At 48.2% G+C, this 19011-nt stretch overlaps 1 protein-coding gene across 1 annotated transcript in view; it reads left to right on the forward strand.

Moving 5' to 3' along the window:
- The first annotated feature begins 13333 nt into the window (after positions 1–13333).
- Positions 13334–19011, forward strand: part of ZCCHC14 (zinc finger CCHC-type containing 14) — a 28885-nt gene continuing 23207 nt past the window's right edge. Inside the window, exon 1 of the mRNA XM_073659725.1 lies at positions 13334–13713. The gene's annotated coding sequence lies outside the window, so the exon portion shown is untranslated. The remainder of the gene's footprint in view (positions 13714–19011) is intronic.

Consider the following 19011-nt stretch of genomic DNA (forward strand, 5'->3'; position numbering starts at 1 on the left):
CTTCTCCTCGGTCTCGTTCGTCTCCTCGGTCTCGTCCGTCTCCTCGGTCTCCTCCGGTGTCGTCCGTCTCCTCGATCTCCTCCGTCTCCTCGGTCTCGTCTGTCTCGTCCGTCTCCTCGGTCTCGTCTGTCTCCTCCGTCTCCTCCGTGCAGCTTTTTATTTTTACCCATCTGCGTTTTTTTTAAGTGGAATCAGTTCCAAAACTGCTTTAGTCAGTGATTTAACATTTATTAATGTTTTTTTTTTTTATTATTACCGGAATCAATGGGAGGCGTTTTCCACGTGGATATTGGTGCAGAAAATCTCTGTGTGAACACAGCCTGAGAGAAACAGCAACGATGGCCGAAATGCAGACAAAAATGTAGAAAAACACTTGATTAGTCATTAAGTCCCAGCATTAAACCCCAACCAGGCTGGTGACTCGGGGGCATCATGGAAGACATGACGACGTGTGCGTCTCACATACTGGAGCCTCTCGATTTCCGCGTCCTCTGATGATGAAGAGCTCAGATGATTTCCCAGGGATCGCTGGCAGCGCGGCACAGAATACACATCAGATAGGGGTCCGGGGCGAGACACAATAGTCTTGAAATTCTGAGCTCCTCACTAGGGAGAATTACATCAATTACTCCTAATCCCTCAAAAGAGCAGAAAAATCTGCTTAATTCTCTTCTGTCATCTTTCTGTCTTGCTGAATGTAGAACCCGGAGGAGGCGACGAAACGCTGCTGTATATGTTGTGCAGGGGTTCACACTGGAGCAGCTGTATATACTGGTGCAGTGATATATAGCAGCGGCCTATACCGGAGCAGTGGTGCAGACACACCGATTTATACCCGAGTGCGTTTCATACAACACCAGTCTATACCGGTGCAGTGATATATAGCTGAGCAGCGGCCTATACCGGAGCAGCGGTACATAGCGGAGCGACTGTCTGCACTGGAGCGGCTGTCTGCACTGGAGCGGCTGTCTGCACTGGAGCGGCTGTCTACATTGGAGCGGCTGTCTGCACTGGAGCGGCTGTCTACATTGGAGCGGCTGTCTGCACTGGAGCGGCTGTCTGCACTGGAGCGGCTGTCTACATTGGAGCGGCTGTCTGCACTGGAGCGGCTGTCTACATTGGAGCGGCTGTCTGCACTGGAGCGGCGGTCTGCACTGGAGCGGCGGTCTGCCCTGGAGCGGCTGTCTGCAGTGGAGCGGCTGTCTGCACTGGAGCGGCGGTCTGCACTGGAGCGGCGGTCTGCAGTGGAGCGGCGGTCTGCACTGGAGCGGCGGTCTGCACTGGAGCGGCTGTCTGCACTGGAGCGGCGGTCTGCAGTGGAGCGGCGGTCTGCAGTGGAGCGGCGGTCTGCACTGGAGCGGCGGTCTGCACTGGAGCACTGGTCCATTGCAGTGTTACTATGGAATTAGTCTAGAGACACCCTGCATTCATGGCCACTGTAGGTGCATATGGCCACAACTTCACTTGTACTCCCAACAGTGGCCACAGCCAGGATGGATGTCTAGCATCCGTTCACAATAGGGACCAATATTTTAAAAACAAACACATCACAGTATACATTTTTGCACCGGCCCTCTGTACGAGAAGTGGCCTCCAGTCCGCTTCGATTTCCTATGCAGTAAAACAAACAGCATGCCGACGCTGAGCAGCAAGATGGAGGCTGAGATGGCACAACTTCTGGCCTCTGTCTGGTAAATGGGGGCATGGTTCTATGGGAGCGGTAAAGGACACATCGGGAGACCCTCATGACATACAAAGTGCAGAGAGACAGGCATACTTCCCCTAAGAGCGCTCACATCACGGCATAGTTCACATTCAGGGGTCTAGGAAAGCTGGGTGACATCCCCTTTAGATATAGTGACAGTCACTGAGATTTCCCAGATACAGATACAAGGAGGAATCAGCTGCACATCTGCGGCCGAGGGCAGCGGCGGCATAAGCCGCAGTATCGGGTAAATCAGCCGGGATTGCGGAGAGCTACTTTAACTTGAAAATAGGATTGTCGAAAATCCTCATTCCGCCTAATCCGCTGATTTGTGACAATACACATGTTTTGCTGTGATCTGGCAGCTGTGGATTATAGACATGCAGCGTATATCCAGACAACTGACAGCCGCGCTCCCTGAGCCGCCCGGTGTGATGATATACCTGACAGCACCATTATCCTATAAACTACAGTGTCATAATATAAAATACAGAATCAGGATACAGCAGAGACCATCATCGTCTACATGCATGGAGATAGATGCATGTATGCAATAATAAGCCATAACATTAACATCACTGACCTCCTACTGTGTATCTCCCTTCCTCTGACCCTTCGAGGCCTGGACCCTACATTCCTCCGCAGCTGTCCTGTGTACCTGGCAGCAGATCCTGTGCGTTGCCCGGTGTGGCCTCCATGGATCGGACTTGTTTTTCCAGCACATCCCATGGATGATCGATCGGACATAGATCAAGGAATTTGGGGACAAGTCATCACCTTCATCTCATGTTTCTCAGACAATTCCTGACGACCATTATCCTGATGAAAGAGGCGAAGACATTACGAGATAACAAGTGGTTCATGTCACTTCCACATTGCCCCATCACACAGCTTGTCTTATCCCCATAGTGCACTAGGTGCAAACTTTTAACACCCCACAAGACCCGCCGAATACCGAGAACACACCACATGACCCGCAGTATACCAGGAACACCCCACAAGACCCGCCGTATACCGGGAACACCCCACAAGACCCACCGTATACCGGGAACATCTCACAAGGCCTGCCATATACCGGGAACACCCCACAAGGCCTGCCGTATACCGGGAACACCCCACAAGACCCGTCGTAAACTGGAAACACCCAACAAGACCCACCGTATACCGGGAACACCCAACAAGACCTGCCGTATACAGAGAACACCTCACAAGACCCGCCTTATATCGGGAACACCCCACAAGACCCACCGTATACCGAGAACACACCACATGACCCGCTGTATACCGGAAACACCCCACAAGACCCGCCGTATATCGGGAACACCCAACAAGACCCGCTGTGTACCAGGAGCACCCAGCAAGACCCGCTGTGTACCGGGAACACGCCACAAAACCCTCTGTATACAGGGAACACCCCACAAGACCCGCTGTATACCAGGGAGACCCCACAAGACCCGCTGTATACCGGGGGCACCCCACAAGACCTGCTGTATACTGGGAACACCCCATAAGATCTGCTGTACACTGGGAACACCCAACAAGACCCGTCGTATACCGGGAACACCCAACAAGACCTGTCATATATCTAGAACAACACACAAGACCAGTCGTTTATCGGGAACAACCCACAAGACCTACCGTATATCGGGAACACCCAATAAGACCCGCCGTATACCGGGAACACCCCACAAGACCCACTGTACACTGGGAACACCCCACAAGACCCGCTGTACACTGGGAACACCCCACAAGACCCGCTGTGTACCGGGAACACCCAACAAGACCCGCTGTGTACCGGGAACACCCAACAAGACCCGCTGTGTACCGGGAAGACCCCATAAGACCCGCTGTATACCGGGGACACCCCACAAAACCTGCTGTATACCGTGAACACCCCACAAGACCCGCCGTATACCAAGGACACCCCACTAGACCCGCTGTACACTGGGAATGTAGCACCCCGAGGGTTCGGCCGCTACAGGGGTATTGCACCTCAACCAGAGGTGTGGTATTCCACTCCCGGGTAAGGATGGAGTATGGACCAGGGCTCAGTTAGCTGCATACAGCACACTCACCCCATTTCCGGGGGACAGCTCAACGGTGCTCCCACTAGACAGAAGTGCAGGCACGACCGACTATGTCCCTGGCTGGAGTGGGGAGGGGGGAGGAAAACCCAGTGATGTAAGAGCAGAAGGGGATGGTTTCTGAGCAAAGGTAGGAGCTCATTGGTTGCTGGTCACCTGAGCTCACTCACTAGGGGAGGGTATATAAGGTGGGCACCCTCTTAGTTCTGGGTTGTTGTTGTTGAGTTCAGTGAGAGAAGGAGTTCAGCCAGAGAGGGCTGACAGGGAGCTGTGGCTCAGTCTGGGCCCAGCTCCACTTGGCAGGCCTAGGGTGAAGGCCGGAGCCAGAGAGGAGAACAGGAACAGAAGGGAACAGAAACAGAAAGGAACAGAAAAGGAAGAGAAGTACCCAAAGTGAAGAAGAGCTCAGGAACAAGAAAGCAGAAGGGACCCTAAGGACCCAGGATATTACGGGTGACGGGTCAGGCGAGAAAAGGGTACCGGATCCCAAATTGGTGGAGGAGAAACTACCCTCAGCCAAGAACCGGAGGTCGTGATCATTACTTGGTGCGACCCCCTACTAAACCTTGCTAGGAAGGCACCATATAGGACAGCGAAGGACGGGGCCCACGTTTACCCGCGTAGATCCGCGGCAGCTGGACAAAAGCTTGGTCACTGGTGGGGCACGAGCCAGAGGAAGGATAGAAGGGAGTCCTGTGCCATACTACTGAATTGCCTGGGGGTTGACCGAGCCCCTCACCTGGTGGACGCAGCACGGCTTGGGCAGTCATTCCCTGCAGAGGTGACTTGGATTATACGAACTGTGAGTAAAAGACCCTGGACTGCAACACGTTGTCTTTGTGCTTTTTACTTCGCCAGCACTAACGGTACTGGGACGCCCTGCACTACAATCCCCACCATCTACGCTCACTGCCCTGAGGCTACACACCATCAGCCTCAGTGGACTGCCTTGCAGCGGCGGTTCATAATAGCCGCAATCCACGGGTGGCGTAGTCGGACATTACCTACAGCACATCGTAGACTACCACTGGTCTGACCACCCTGAGCCACGGAACCGGGTCGCCACCTCTACTCCCAGCATTGCCCTGAAGCCCGGTTACGAGTGCCCCACGGCCCAGGGGGCGAGTCAGGAACACCCCACAAGACCCGCCGTATATCAGGAACACCCAACAAGACCCGCCGTATACCGGGAACACCCCACAAGACCCGCTGTACACTGGGAACACCCCACAAGACCCACTGTACACTTGGAACACCCCACAAGACCCACTGTACACTAGGAACACCCCACAAGACCCGCTGTACACTGGGAACACCCCACAAGACCCACTATACACTGGGAACACCCCACAAGACCCGCTGTACACTGGGAACACCCCACAAGACCCACTGTACACTGGGAACACCCCACAAGACCCACTGTACACTGGGAACACCCCACAAGACCCGCCGTATATCGGGAACACCCAACTAGACCCGCTGTGTACCGGGAACACCCAACAAGACCCACTGTGTACCGGGAAGACCCCACAAGACCCGCTGTATACCGAGGACACCCAACAAGACCCGCTGTATACAGAGAACAACCCACAAGACCCGCTGTACACTGGGAACACCCCACAAGACCTACTGTATACATGGCACAACCCACAAGACCCACTATTCCCATAAAGCACCTGTCTAAAAGATAATCAGCTATACATGGAACAGAGAAGCAATCTTTTCTGCCTCTAGCAACCAATCACAGCACAGATTTCATTCCATTTTCTGGTCTGGTAAAATGAAAGCTGAGCTGTGATTGGTTGCTATGGGATATAAACTCTCACGGAGAACAACAGGAATGTATAGTGAATTCACCAGGCAGGGCCAGTACGGCAGCCATATTGGTGGTCAGCCCATGAGAGGAGATTTGGGACAGATCTGCCATCTCCATATTATCTATATATCTCATACTAACATCGATGTACCCTGTGGAGCAGTTGCCATTAGTAACCAAGTGATCGCTGATTTCTACCATGCCTCAGAAAAACATATGGACGCAACACCGCTCCGTGTGTTTAAAGATTTTCCTAAATTTACCGCCATTGTGAAAGGGGTATATAATTTGCAATGTACATTAACCCCTCTGGGTCTGTGCACGCCGCGTCTTTTTCAGGAGGCCAAAAATGTTTTTTTCAAACAGAAGACACTTCAAGAATCGCTCCTCTTCCCAGGAGTTTTGTAAATCTGAAGTGTCTTTTTTTTGTTTGTTTTCTTTTAATAATCTCCTGAGCACTTTTTCCACTTGCGTGTTTTTCACAAACTTTTTTTTCACCGGTTTTTTTTTTGCTGTCTTTTTTACATTTTTTGGGGACTTTTTTTTTTTTAAATTTCCATTAAACATTAAAAAAACTCGGTTGTTTTTTTTAAGCAAAGATGTGGCCACTCGGGCATCTTTCGGGGGTCTTTTTGAGCCTTCTCGTTGACTTGTATTTTAAAGTATAGAATAAATGTATATAATAACAATGGCGTTACAGTGGATGCCTAATGACGTGCCTCTTCTTATCACTTAACCACTGCAGTCAATCATAGTCCCCTGACTTCCGAACGGAGCAGGCATCACTTCCAAGCTGACATAGACTTCCGGAGGGGCCTGAGCTGGATCCATGAAGATGCTGGAAGATGAATAGTCCTTCATTTTTTATTTGAAGTGCTTCCATGCCTTCATTTTTTTATATATCAGACAACCCCTTTATCATTATTTTTTATTACAACATATAGTAATGTGCACCAGTATATTGTGCCCATACACAGCACACAGGCATCTGTAAGGGAGTGTTCACATGGAGCTTTTTTGAAGTGACTTTTTTTCTGGCAGGAAAAACAAACAAACATAAAAAAATGCTTCTAAATAACATGTAGTCTTTGACATGTTTTTTTTTTTATGCTGCATGGAGGGTATAAATATCGAGTGGTTTTGGTATGTTTCTGATGCAAAGTAATGCATCAAAAAACACGTTTTCGCATGATTTATGCACAGAAAACGCATAAAAAATTGAAATAAAAAAAAGCAACAAGTGCACTAAGACCATGTTCACACCTTCAGTATCTGGTCAGTATTTTACATCATTAATTGTAAGCCAAAACCAGGAGTGGGAAAAAGTGCAGAAGTGGTGACGTCTTTCCATTATACTTTTCCTCTGATTGTTCCTCTCGTGATTTTGGCTTATAAATCCTGATGTAAAATACTGAACGTGTGAACATGGCCAAGGTGTCCTGGTCAATTTTTCTGGGTCTGTCCACGGTCAGCTTAAAACTGTTCCATGCAGGAACCAAACCACTTCACACGCGTCGTTCTTCAGCTGAACCTTACAAGCTGCAGTTTACGTGTAGCCTGTAGATGACGCTGTAGGCATCATTCACATCAATCAATGTCGCACGGACGGGCTTAGTGGAGACTGACCGGGACCCTTCCACATCTGGATACGCCCAGTGGACACTTCAGCCATTGTTTATATTCAGAGCAGGAACATTTTAAATCTTTTTATAAGGAATCCGGCAATCGACTAATGGAAAGAAGTGTGGAAAGTTCTTTTCAGGTCACAATCGCTGATGGGGGACAATTCGAGGGCGGACATATCATTGGTACATCCTATGGGGCCGCACAGGGGCTCAAGAGGTAAGGGGGTCACAACCATCTCCAAAACAGGTGAAACTGATGAGTTATTGGTCTGCAAAGTGCCCATATGTTGTTCTTGCACAGGGACCTTTCCTGTCTGAGGTTACTTTTAGGCTTTGTATTTGCAACTTTTAATATATTTTTTTAAATTCTGTGCATTTTACAAAATCTGCTTGGTGTCAGTGAAGAAATTCTAAAAAAAAAAGCTAAAGATCCTATAGATCTGATACTTCTGAGATTCAACTACTGAGGGTTTGATACATGCACTATATAGAGACAAGTACTTGGCCCCATCCTGTGTATGCCCCATCATTGTGACTCCTGTAACTGGATAAACTGTAACCAACCCTCCTCAATTCTATAGGGATGTATAATGTTCCCATTCCCTGACAGCAAGCAGAATCCCATCCACTGACAGCAAGCAGAGGCAGAACCTCATCCACTGACAGCAAGCAGAGGCAGAATCCCATCCACTGACAGCAAGCAGAGGCAGAACCTCACCCACTGACAGAAAGCAGAGGCAGAATCCCATCCATTGACAGCAAGCAGAGGCAGAACCTCATCCACTGACAGCAAGCAGAGGCAGAATCCCATCCACTGACAGCAAGCAGAGGCAGAACCTCATCCACTGACAGAAAGCAGAGGCAGAATCCCATCCATTGACAGCAAGCAGAGGCAGAACCTCATCTACTGACAGCAAGCAGAGGCAGAATCCCATCCACTGACAGCAAGCAGAGGCAGAACCTCATCCACTGACAGAAAGCAGAGGCAGAACCTCATCCACTGACAGAAAGCAGAGGCAGAATCCCATCTGCTGACAGCAAGCAGAGGCAGAACCTCATCCACTGACAGCAAGCAGAGGCAGAACCTCATCCACTGACAGAAAGCAGAGGCAGAATCCCATCCACTGACAGCAAGCAGAGGCAGAACCTCATCCACTGACAGCAAGCAGAGGCAGAATCCCATCCACTGACAGCAAGCAGAGGCAGAACCTCATCCACTGACAGAAAGCTGAGGCAGAATCCCATCCATTGACAGCAAGCAGAGGCAGAACCTCATCCACTGACAGCAAGCAGAGGCAGAATCCCATCCATTGACAGCAAGCAGAGGCAGAGTCCCATCTACTGACAGCAAGCAGAGGCAGAACCTCATCCACTGACAGCAAGCAGAGGCAGAATCCCATCCATTGACAGCAAGCAGAGGCAGAGTCCCATCTACTGACAGCAAGCAGAGGCAGAATCTCATTCACATGAGATAATGGGGACACTTTATTCTTATTATCTACAGTGGGGAAAATAAATATTTGATCCACTGACGATTTTGCAGGTTTTCCCACCTACACAGAATGGAGAGATCTGTAATTTTTTTCGTAGGTCACTTCACCTGTGAGAGACAGAATCTAACAATAACATCCAGAAAATCCCATTGTATGATTGTTACATCATTAATTTGCTTTTTATTGCAGGAAATAAGTATTTGATACAATAGAAAAACAGAACTTAATATTTGATGCAGAAACCTTTGTTACAATTACAGAGGTCAGACGTTTCCTGTAGATCTTGACCCGGTTTGCACACACTGCAGCAGGGATTTTGGCCCCCTCCTCCATACAGATCTTCTCCAGATCTTTCAGGTTTCGGGGCTGTCGCTGGACAACATTGAGTTTCAGCTCCCTCCAAAGATTTTCTATAGAGTTCAGGGCTGGAGACTGGCTAGGCCACTCCAGGACCTTGAGATGCTTCTTACGGAGCCGCTCCTTAGTTGCCCTGACTGTGTGTTTCAGGTCATTGTCATGCTGGAAGACCCAGCCACGACCCATCTTCAATGCTCTTACTGAGGGAAGAGAAAAAGAAAGGAAAAACTCCGACCATGAAGTCCCAATAAGTCAAGTTAGGTGAAAACACAATCATTTTATTATTTAGTACAGGTGACAACAAATGGATGACAAAACAATAACATAAAAATAATTAAAAGAATATACAAACAAGGAGCGCACACCCAGGGAGTATGCTGGTATCTGAAGGGGAGAAATTAATCAGACGGTTTAATTGTGTCTATGTGTGTTGAGCTAGAGTGGAATATGTGCACGTATACAGAATCCATGTGGAGTGGGCTGGTGTATCTAACTAAAAGGTGGAGGGTCCAAATGTAGGAGTAAGAGTTTTATACTACGCCGGAATATATAAAGTGCTAGTATATCTATATATACACAGTGGGTACGGAAAGTATTCAGACCCCTTTAACTTTTTCACTCTTTGTTTCATTGCAGCCATTTGGTAAATTCTAAAAAGTTCATTTTTTTTCTCATTAAAGTACACTCTGCACCCCATCTTGACTGAAAAAAACAGAAATGCAAAATTTTTTGCAAATTTATTAAAAAAGAAAACCTGAACTATCACATGGTCATAAGTCTTCAGACCCTTTGCTCAGTATTGAGTAGAAGCCCCCTTTTGAGCTAGTACAGCCATGAGTCTTCTTGGGAATGATGCAATAAGTTTTTCACACCTGGATTTGGGGATCCTCTGCCATTCTTCCTTGCAGATCCTCTCCAGTTCCGTCAGGTTGGATGGTGAATGTTGGTGGACAGCCATTTTCAGGTCTCTCCAGAGATGCTCAATTGGGTTTAGGTCAGGGCTCTGGCTGGGCCAGTCAAGAAAGGTCACAGAGTTGTTCTGAAGCCGCTCCTTTGTTATTTTAGCTGTGTGCTTAGGGTCATTGTCTTGTTGGAAGGTGAACCTTCGGCCAAGTCTGAGGTCCAGAGCACTCTGGAAGAGGTTTTCATTCAGGATATCTCTGTACTTGACCGCATTCATGTCTCTTTCAATTGCAACCAGTCGTCCTGTCACTGCAGCTGAAAAACACCCCATAGCATGATGCTGCCACCACTATGTTTCACGGGTGGGATTGTATTGGGCAGGTGATGAGCAGTGCCTGGTTTTCTCCACACATACCGCTAAGAATTATCACCAAAAAGTTCTATCTTCCTCTCATCAGACCAGAGAATCTTATTTCTCATAGTCTGGTAGGCCTTCATATGTTTTTGAGCAAACTCTATGCGGGCTTTCATATGTCTTGCACTGAGGAGAGGCTTTCTTCGGGCCACTCTGCCATAAAGGCCCGACTGGTGGAGGGCTGCAGTGATAGTTGACTTTGTGGAACTTTCTCCCATTTCCCTACTGCTACGGATCCGGGTGGTGGAACCTCTGTACTGCGGTGCAAGGAGGGACCAGAGGGGCGTAACTAGGTATCAACTCAGACCGACCAAGGTCGTATGGCGGCTCAATTGACTCCGTGACCAGGGAGGGACCGAGCAGAGGGACCAGGTGCTACTCTGGGGACCGACCTTGTATGAGAGCAGGTGACTCCCACGGGTCAGAAGGCAGGGACTGACGGGTACAGCAGATGAGCACAGCAGGCAGGCTGACGGGTGATCCGGGCAGACGGACTGGCAGGCACAGCAGGTAACAGGCAGGAGCCTCCAGGTAGGCTGGCTGGTAGGCACGACAGGTAACAGGCAGGTGCTTCCAGGTAGGCTAGCTGGCAGGTATGGTAGGTAACAGGCAGGAGCCTCCAGGTAGGCTTGCCGGCAGGCACGGCAGGTAACGGGCAGGTGCTTCCACGTAAGCAGGCGGGCAGAGCCCATAGACAGACTGGCGGACAGGCAGTAAGGAGACTGTCGGGCTGGAGAGTAGACAAGCAGACGGACTGGACTTGTAGTCTGGCTGGCGGACTGGACTTGTAGTCTGGCTGGCGGGCTGGACTTGTAGTCTGGCTGGCGGGCTGGACTTGTAGTCTGGCTGGCGGGCTGGACTGGTAGTCAGGCTAGCAGCAGGACCTGAGGGCTGCAGCAGAGCATCACACACAAAGCTGCAACCTTGCACGGGCACCTCCATATTGTAGGAGGTGCCTTTTATAGGGGAAGTCCTCCGGCCATTGGCAGGGGACTTTTTAGGATGGCGCGCGCGGCCCCTTTAAGAGGGCAGGAGCGTGTGGGCGCCCCAAGTACGGGGCCAGGGAAGCTGCGTGCACCAGCAGCAGGGAGGCCAGAAGACGCCGGAGCAGGACCGAGGCGGTAAGGGGGACGGCGTCTCTGCCGGGCAGGAGGCAGAGACGCCGATGCTACACCTACTGCATCTCTGGAGCTCAGCCACAGTGATCTTGGGGTTCTTTACCTCTCTCACCTAGGCTCTTCTCCCACGATTGCTCAGTTTGGCTGGACGGCCAGGCCTAGGAAGACTTCTGGTGGTCCCAAACTTCTTCCATTTAAGGATTATGGAGGCCACTGTGCTCTTAGGAACCTTGAGTAATGCAGAAATTCTTTTGTGACCTTGGCCAGATTAGTGCCTTGCCACAATTCTGTCTGAGCTCTCGAGATACATGACCCCATCCATCCTCCCTTCAATACAGTGCAGTCGTCCTGTCCCCTTTGCAGAAAAGCACCCCCAAAGTATGATGTCCCCCTCCATGCTTCACGGTTGGGACGGTGTTCTTGGGGATGTACTCATCCTTCTTCCTCCAAACATGGCGAGTGGAGTTGATTCCAAAATGTTCTATTTTGGTCTCATCTAACCACACGACCTTCTCCCATGCCTCCTTTGGATCTTCCAGATGGTAATTGGTGAACTTTAAACGGGCCTGGATATGTTCTGGCGTGAGCAGGGGGTCCTTCTGTGCCCTGCAGGATTGTAATCCATGACGGCGTAGTGTGTTACTAACGGTAATGTATGAGACTGTGGTCCCAGCTCTCTTCAGGTCATTGACCAGGTCCTCCCTTGTAGTTCTGGGCTGATTCCTGACCTTTCTCAGAATCATCCTTACCCCACAATGCACGATCCTGCATGGAGCCCCAGACCGAGGAAGATTGACGTCATCTTGTTTTTCTTCCATCTTCTAATAATTGTGCCAACAGTTGTTGCTTTCTCACCAATCTGCTGCCTATTGTCCTGTAGCCCATCCCATCCTTGTGCAGGTCTACAATTTTGTCCCTGGTGTCCTTAGACAGCTCTTTGGTCTTGGCCATGGTGGAGAGGTTGGAGTGATTGAGTGTGTGGACAGGTGTTTTTTATACAGGTAACGAGTTCAAACAAGTGCAATTAATGCAGGTAATGAGTGCAGAGTAGGAGGCTTCTTACAGAAAAACTATCAGGTCTGTGAGAGGCAGAATTGTCGCTGGTTGGTCGGTGATCAAATACTTAAATGTAAAATCATACAATGAGATTCTCTGGATTTATTGGTAGATTCTGTCTCTCACAGGTGAAGTGACCTTCTATAAAGATTACAGATCTCTCCATTCTGTGTATGGGGGAAAACTTGTAAAATCGGCAGAGAATCAAATACTTATTCTCCCCACTGTATGACCAGACTCTCCAGCACCCTGGAGGACTACAGGTCCCTTCATGCCCGGAGCCCCGATGCATGCTGGGAGAGCTGCTGCGCATCCCACATCTGGAGCCCCCAGGAAACCTCCAGCTGCTGATGTGGGAAGAGTCCATGTGAGGTCACTCGGGGAGGAATAACATTACTGAGGCAGTCTCACACCCACGTCCTCTGTGGTCACATTTATCATCTCCGGCCGCTGATGTTATTAGTTTTGCTCTTGTTCCCCCATTCGCTTTGTCTCTTTAGACCACGCAGCCCCCCCTGTACGAGGAATGGTTCCATCCTCGCCTGACTTGTGTTTGATTGGCAGTCCCCTAGACCAATAGGTGTTGACTAGTGGGGCGGGGATCCGGCAGGGCCCTCCCACTGTGATTGACAGGCAGCCTCCACCATCCACGACAGCGCTTTTTTTTTCTCTCCTTCAAGTCAGTGATGAGAAGAGTGACAGGGAATATTGACCAATCAGAGCGGCCACTTTCACTATGTGGGCGGTCCTTAATTAGCAGCCAGCCAATGGCGTGGCTTGGCATAGCGGGCCGCGGGCGGGTCATCGTGTCAGCGCTGGGGCGCCAGCCGATCACTTGTAACGGTTTGTATGTGACGGTGACATAACGGCGAGAAACGGAAGCCCCGGGGACGCCGGAGCCCAGACAGGACGGACGGAAGGCCGCGCCTCGTGTTCCTGGGGAGCGGTGTCGTCAGCCGCCGGCGGGGCTGGTTGTGTCTCTCCCTCACACGGTCATCCAGACGGACACACACCGGGAGGGGGCGGCAGCGGCTCACCCGCAGCGGGGAGGAGCGTCCGAGCACGGGGAGGCCGGGACTATCGTGACAGCTCCTGACCTATTACATTCTTGTCACGATAAGCCCCGCCCCGGAGGCTCCTGGTGAGTGATCCAGAGGGCACCTCAACACATCGGCGACAGCTGAGCGCCTGACAGCGGAGTATAGAGGGGTATAGCGAGGTATAGCTGTATATAGAGGGGTATAGCTGTGTATATAGAGAAATATAGAGGTATAGCGAGATATAGAGGTATATAGCTGTATATAGAGAGATATAGCGAGGTATAGCTGTATATAGAGGGGTATAGCTGTATATAGAGAGATATAGCTGTATATAGAGGGATATAGCTGTATATAGAGGGGTATAGCTGTATATAGAGGGGTATAGCTGTATATAGAGGGGTATAGCTGTGTATATAGAGAAATATAGAGGTATAGCGAGATATAGAGGTATATAGCGCTGTATAGAGGTATATAGCTGTATATAGAGGGATATAGCTGTATATAGAGGGGTATAGCTGTGTATATAGAGAAATATAGAGGTATAGCGAGATATAGAGGTATATAGAGAGATATAGCGAGGTATAGCTGTATATAGAGGGATATAGCTGTATATAGAGGGGTATAGAGGGGTATAGCTGTATATAGAGGGATATAGCTGTATATAGCGGTTTATAGATCGGTATAGCTGTATATAGAGGGATATAGCTGTATATAGAGGGATATAGCTGTTTATAGAGGGATATAGCTGTTTATAGAGGGATATAGCTGTATAGAGGGATATAGCTGTATAGAGGGATATAGCTGTATATGTAGAGGGATGTAGCGGTATATAGCATTGTGTAGAGAGATATAGACGAATATAGCGGGATGTAGAGGGATGTAGCTGTGGATATGTAGAGGGATGTAGCTGTGGATATGTAGAGGGATGTAGCTGTGGATATGTAGAGGGATGTAGCTGTGGATATGTAGAGGGATGTAGCTGTGGATATGTAGAGGGATGTAGCTGTGGATATGTAGAGGGATGTAGCTGTGGATATGTAGAGGGATGTAGCTGTGGATATGTAGAGGGATGTAGCTGTGGATATGTAGAGGGATGTAGCTGTGGATATGTAGAGGGATATAGAGGTATATACTGTAGTTCTGGTATGTGCTGTGCATGATTTATAATCATTTACTCTACAGTGCAATATATATATATAATGTACAGTGATAGAGCTACAGTCCTGCAATATACAGTAGTATATAATGTCCAGTGTGATTTGTGATATATAGTCATATAATGTACAGTAATATCTATATAATGTACAGTAATATGTACATCTGTGTAATGTCTGTAATACGCTGATAATGTACAGATCCATATATACAATGTAATATATAATGTGCAGTAATATATATCTACAGTCCTACAATATACAGTGATATATATGTAACGTGTGATATATAATGTACAGTGCGATATGATGTACTGTGATATATAATCTACAATCCTGTAATGTATAATATTGTTATATATACAATTATGTACATGTATATTATATACAATATTGTATATAATATACAGTACAGCTGTGTAATCCTCACTGTGACATGCTGATAATGTATATCCATATAATATACAATGTAATATATCCTGATAGTGTGATATAGTAATGTAGTATTATTTATCACTTCTATAATGTGCAGTGTAATTCATTACTGTACATATGAAGAACAGTACAATTATGATCTAATGTATGGTATATAATATATGGTATATATGCAGCTCATGTCATGTACAATACTAATATATAATGCACAGCAGGAATTATACTCATAATGATCAGTACACTGTAATAGTTATATATAATGTACGTTATGGTATAGAGCAGTCATGTACTGTACACTGGTGATATATGGAGCATATAATGTGCAGTATAGTACAGACCAGTCATATGTAGTGATATATACATTGTACAGGATCATATATGCAGTCATATAATGTACAGTACAGCTACCAATGGCCTGAACTACAGTAGGGCTAATGGTCAGTGTAATATACAGTGTGATAGACTGTATAATATACAAGGTGATAAAGTATGATGCAGAGTAATATACAAGAAGATAAAGTATAATACATGGGAAGATGCAATGTACAGTATAATATACAGTGTGATGCAGAGTACTAGTATACTGGTAGATTCAGTGTATAGGGTACTATACAGTGGCATGTAAAGGTTTGGGCGCCCCTGGTCAAAATTACTGTTATTGGGAACAGTTAAGCAAGTTAAGATGAAATTAGGGCAAAAATTATAGATGACACGTTTTCTTTGTATTTTATGCAACAACAAAAATATATACTCTTTTTTTTTTTTTTTTTTTTCTCCATTTTTTTTTTCATTTTAAAATTTACAAAAAAGGAAATGGGCCAATGCAAAAGTTTAAAAGTTTGGGCTCCCTTGGAGATTTGTGTACTCACATAACTTTGACCAAGGTTTCAGACCTTACTTAGGCCATTAGGGTTATGGCTTGTTCACTATCATCGTTAGTAAAGGCCAGTGATGCAAATTTCCCGGCTTTATAAAAACCCAGCCTCCTCTAACCTTGTGCCAAAACCGGCAGCCATGGGTTCTCCTAAGCAGCTGCCGAGCTCTAAAAATGGTGGAGACCACAAAGCAGGAGAAGCTATAAGAAGATGGCAAAGTGTTTTCAAGTCGCCCTTTCCTCAGCTTAAAATGTAATTGAGGCATGGCCGTTACCAGGAAGAAACAGTGGAGGTCAAGATAAGGTCTGGCAGACCAAGTAACACTTCAGTGAGATCTGGTCGTAGGATTGCTAGAGAGAAAAATCAGAACCCCCGCTTGACTGCAAAAGACCTTCAGAAAGATGTAGCAGACTCTGGAGTTGTGGTACATTGTTCTCCTGTTCAGAGACACCTGCACAAATATGGCCTTCATGGAAGAGTCATCAGAAGAAAACCTCTCCTGTGTCCTCACCATAAAATTCAGCATCAGAACTGCAAAAGAACATCTGAACAAGCCTGATGCATCCTGGAAACAAGTCCTGTGGACCGATGAGGTAAAATAGAACTATTTGGCCACAATGATCAGAGGTGTATGCGTGGAGAAAAAAGGGCACAGAATTTCAGGAGAACATCCCGCCAACCATTAAGCATGGGGGTGGATCAATCATGCTTTGGGGTTTTGTTATAGCATAACACTATCTGTAAAATAGCTGAAGGTGAAAAGAGGATGATTCTACAAATGGATAATGATCCTAAACTCGTCACAATCCACAATAGACGACCTCAAAAGGCACAAGATGAAGGTTTTACAATGGCCCTCACAGTCCCCTCATCTGAACATCATTGAAAATCTGTGGCTAGAACTCAAAATAGCAAAGCGTGGAAGACGCCCCAGGAATCTCACAGAACTGGAGGAATTCTCCAAGGAAGAATGGAGGAAAACCCCTCAGACAAGAAGTGAAAGACTCTTGTCTGGCTACAAAAAGTGTTTACAAGCTGTGATACCTGCAAAAGGGGGCGCTACTAGGTACTGACCATGCGGGGGCACAGACTTCTGCATCGGCCCATTATCCTTTTTGTAATTTTTGAAATGTAAAAGATGAAAATATATATAATATTTTAGCCTAAAATACAAAGGAAATGTGTATTTTGCTTAACTGTTCACAATAACAGTAATTTTGACCAGGGTCGCCAAAACTTTAACATAACACTGTACAAGGTAGTATAGTGTAATATACAAACTGACGCAGTATACAATGTAATATACAGGGAGATGCAGTCAGCGCTGTGGAGTCGGTAAGCCAAACCTCCAACTCCGACTCCTCAATTTCCATGACTCACGACTCCGACTCCCTCATACACGGCTCATGTTTAAGTGATAAATTTACTGCAGCACAGATTCATCTCCGCTAAAAGTCCAGACCCTGAGATCAGGAATAGGACAGACATTTATAGGACATTTCATAACTTTCCCAAATTCTTATGCAAAAATATTCCCCACAAACTGCACTGAACTACTGTACCCAATTTATTATATATTTTAGGAGTTGGAGTTGGTCTATTTTATACTGACTCCACAGCCCTGGATGCAGTGTTATATGCAAGGCAGGAAGGTGCAGAGTAATTTACATGGTGATGCAGTGTAGCCCCTCTCTTCTGTGTATCCCCCCAGTACCCCTCTCTTCTGTGTATCCCCCCAGTACCCCTCTCTGCTGTGTATCTCCCCAGTACCCCTCTCTGCTGTGTATCTCCCCAGTACCCCTCTCTGCTGTGTATCTCCCCAGTACCCCTCTCTGCTGTGTATCTCCCCAGTACCCCTCTCTGCTGTGTATCTCCCCAGTACCCCTCTCTGCTGTGTATCTCCCCAGTACCCCTCTCTGCTGTGTATCTCCCCAGTACCCCTCTCTGCTGTGTATCCCCCCAGTACCCCTCTCTGCTGTGTATCTCCCCAGTACCCCTCTCTGCTGTGTATCCCCCCAGTACCCCTCTCTGCTGTGTATCCCCCCAGTACCCCTCTCTGCTGTGTATCCCCCCAGTATCCCTCTCTGCTGTGTATCCCCCCAGTATCCCTCTCTGCTGTGTATCTCCCCAGTACCCCTCTCTGCTGTGTATCCCCCCAGTACCCCTCTCTGCTGTGTATCTCCCCAGTACCCCTCTCTGCTGTGTATCTCCCCAGTACCCCTCTCTGCTGTGTATCCCCCCAGTACCCCTCTCTGCTGTGTATCTCCCCAGTACCCCTCTCTGCTGTGTATCCCCCCAGTACCCCTCTCTGCTGTGTATCCCCCCAGTACCCCTCTCTGCTGTGTATCCCCCCAGTACCCCTCTCTGCTGTGTATCCCCCCAGTACCCCTCTCTGCTGTGTATCCCCCCAGTACCCCTCTCTGCTGTGTATCCCCCCAGTATCCCTCTCTGCTGTGTATCCCCCCAGTACCCCTCTCTGCTGTGTATCCCCCCAGTACCCCTCTCTGCTGTGTATCCCCCCAGTACCCCTCTCTGCTGTGTATCCCCCCAGTACCACTCTCTGCTGTGTATCTCCCCAGTACCCCTCTCTGCTGTGTATCTCCCCAGTACCCCTCTCTGCTGTGTATCCCCCCAGTACCCCTCTCTGCTGTGTATCCCCCCAGTACCCCTCTCTGCTGTGTATCTCCCCAGTACCCCTCTCTGCTGTGTATCTCCCCAGTACCCCTCTCTGCTGTGTATCCCCCCAGTACCCCTCTCTGCTGTGTTTCCCACTTCCTCTTGGTCCTCATTTTACGAGTATGACATGTCTCTGGGATACCCCTTGCCCCCGCTGTATACCCCCATCACCCATGTCTCTGGGATACCCCTTGCCCCTGCTGTATACCCCCATCACCCAGCGGCTGCCCTTTGCCCTCACACGTGTCTTTGTCTCCAC

The sequence above is a fragment of the Phyllobates terribilis genome, unplaced genomic scaffold (assembly GCF_046119375.1).
Source record: "Phyllobates terribilis strain yellow unplaced genomic scaffold, ASM4611937v1 Scaffold_14__1_contigs__length_39327217, whole genome shotgun sequence".
Lineage (NCBI taxonomy): Eukaryota > Metazoa > Chordata > Amphibia > Anura > Dendrobatidae > Phyllobates > Phyllobates terribilis.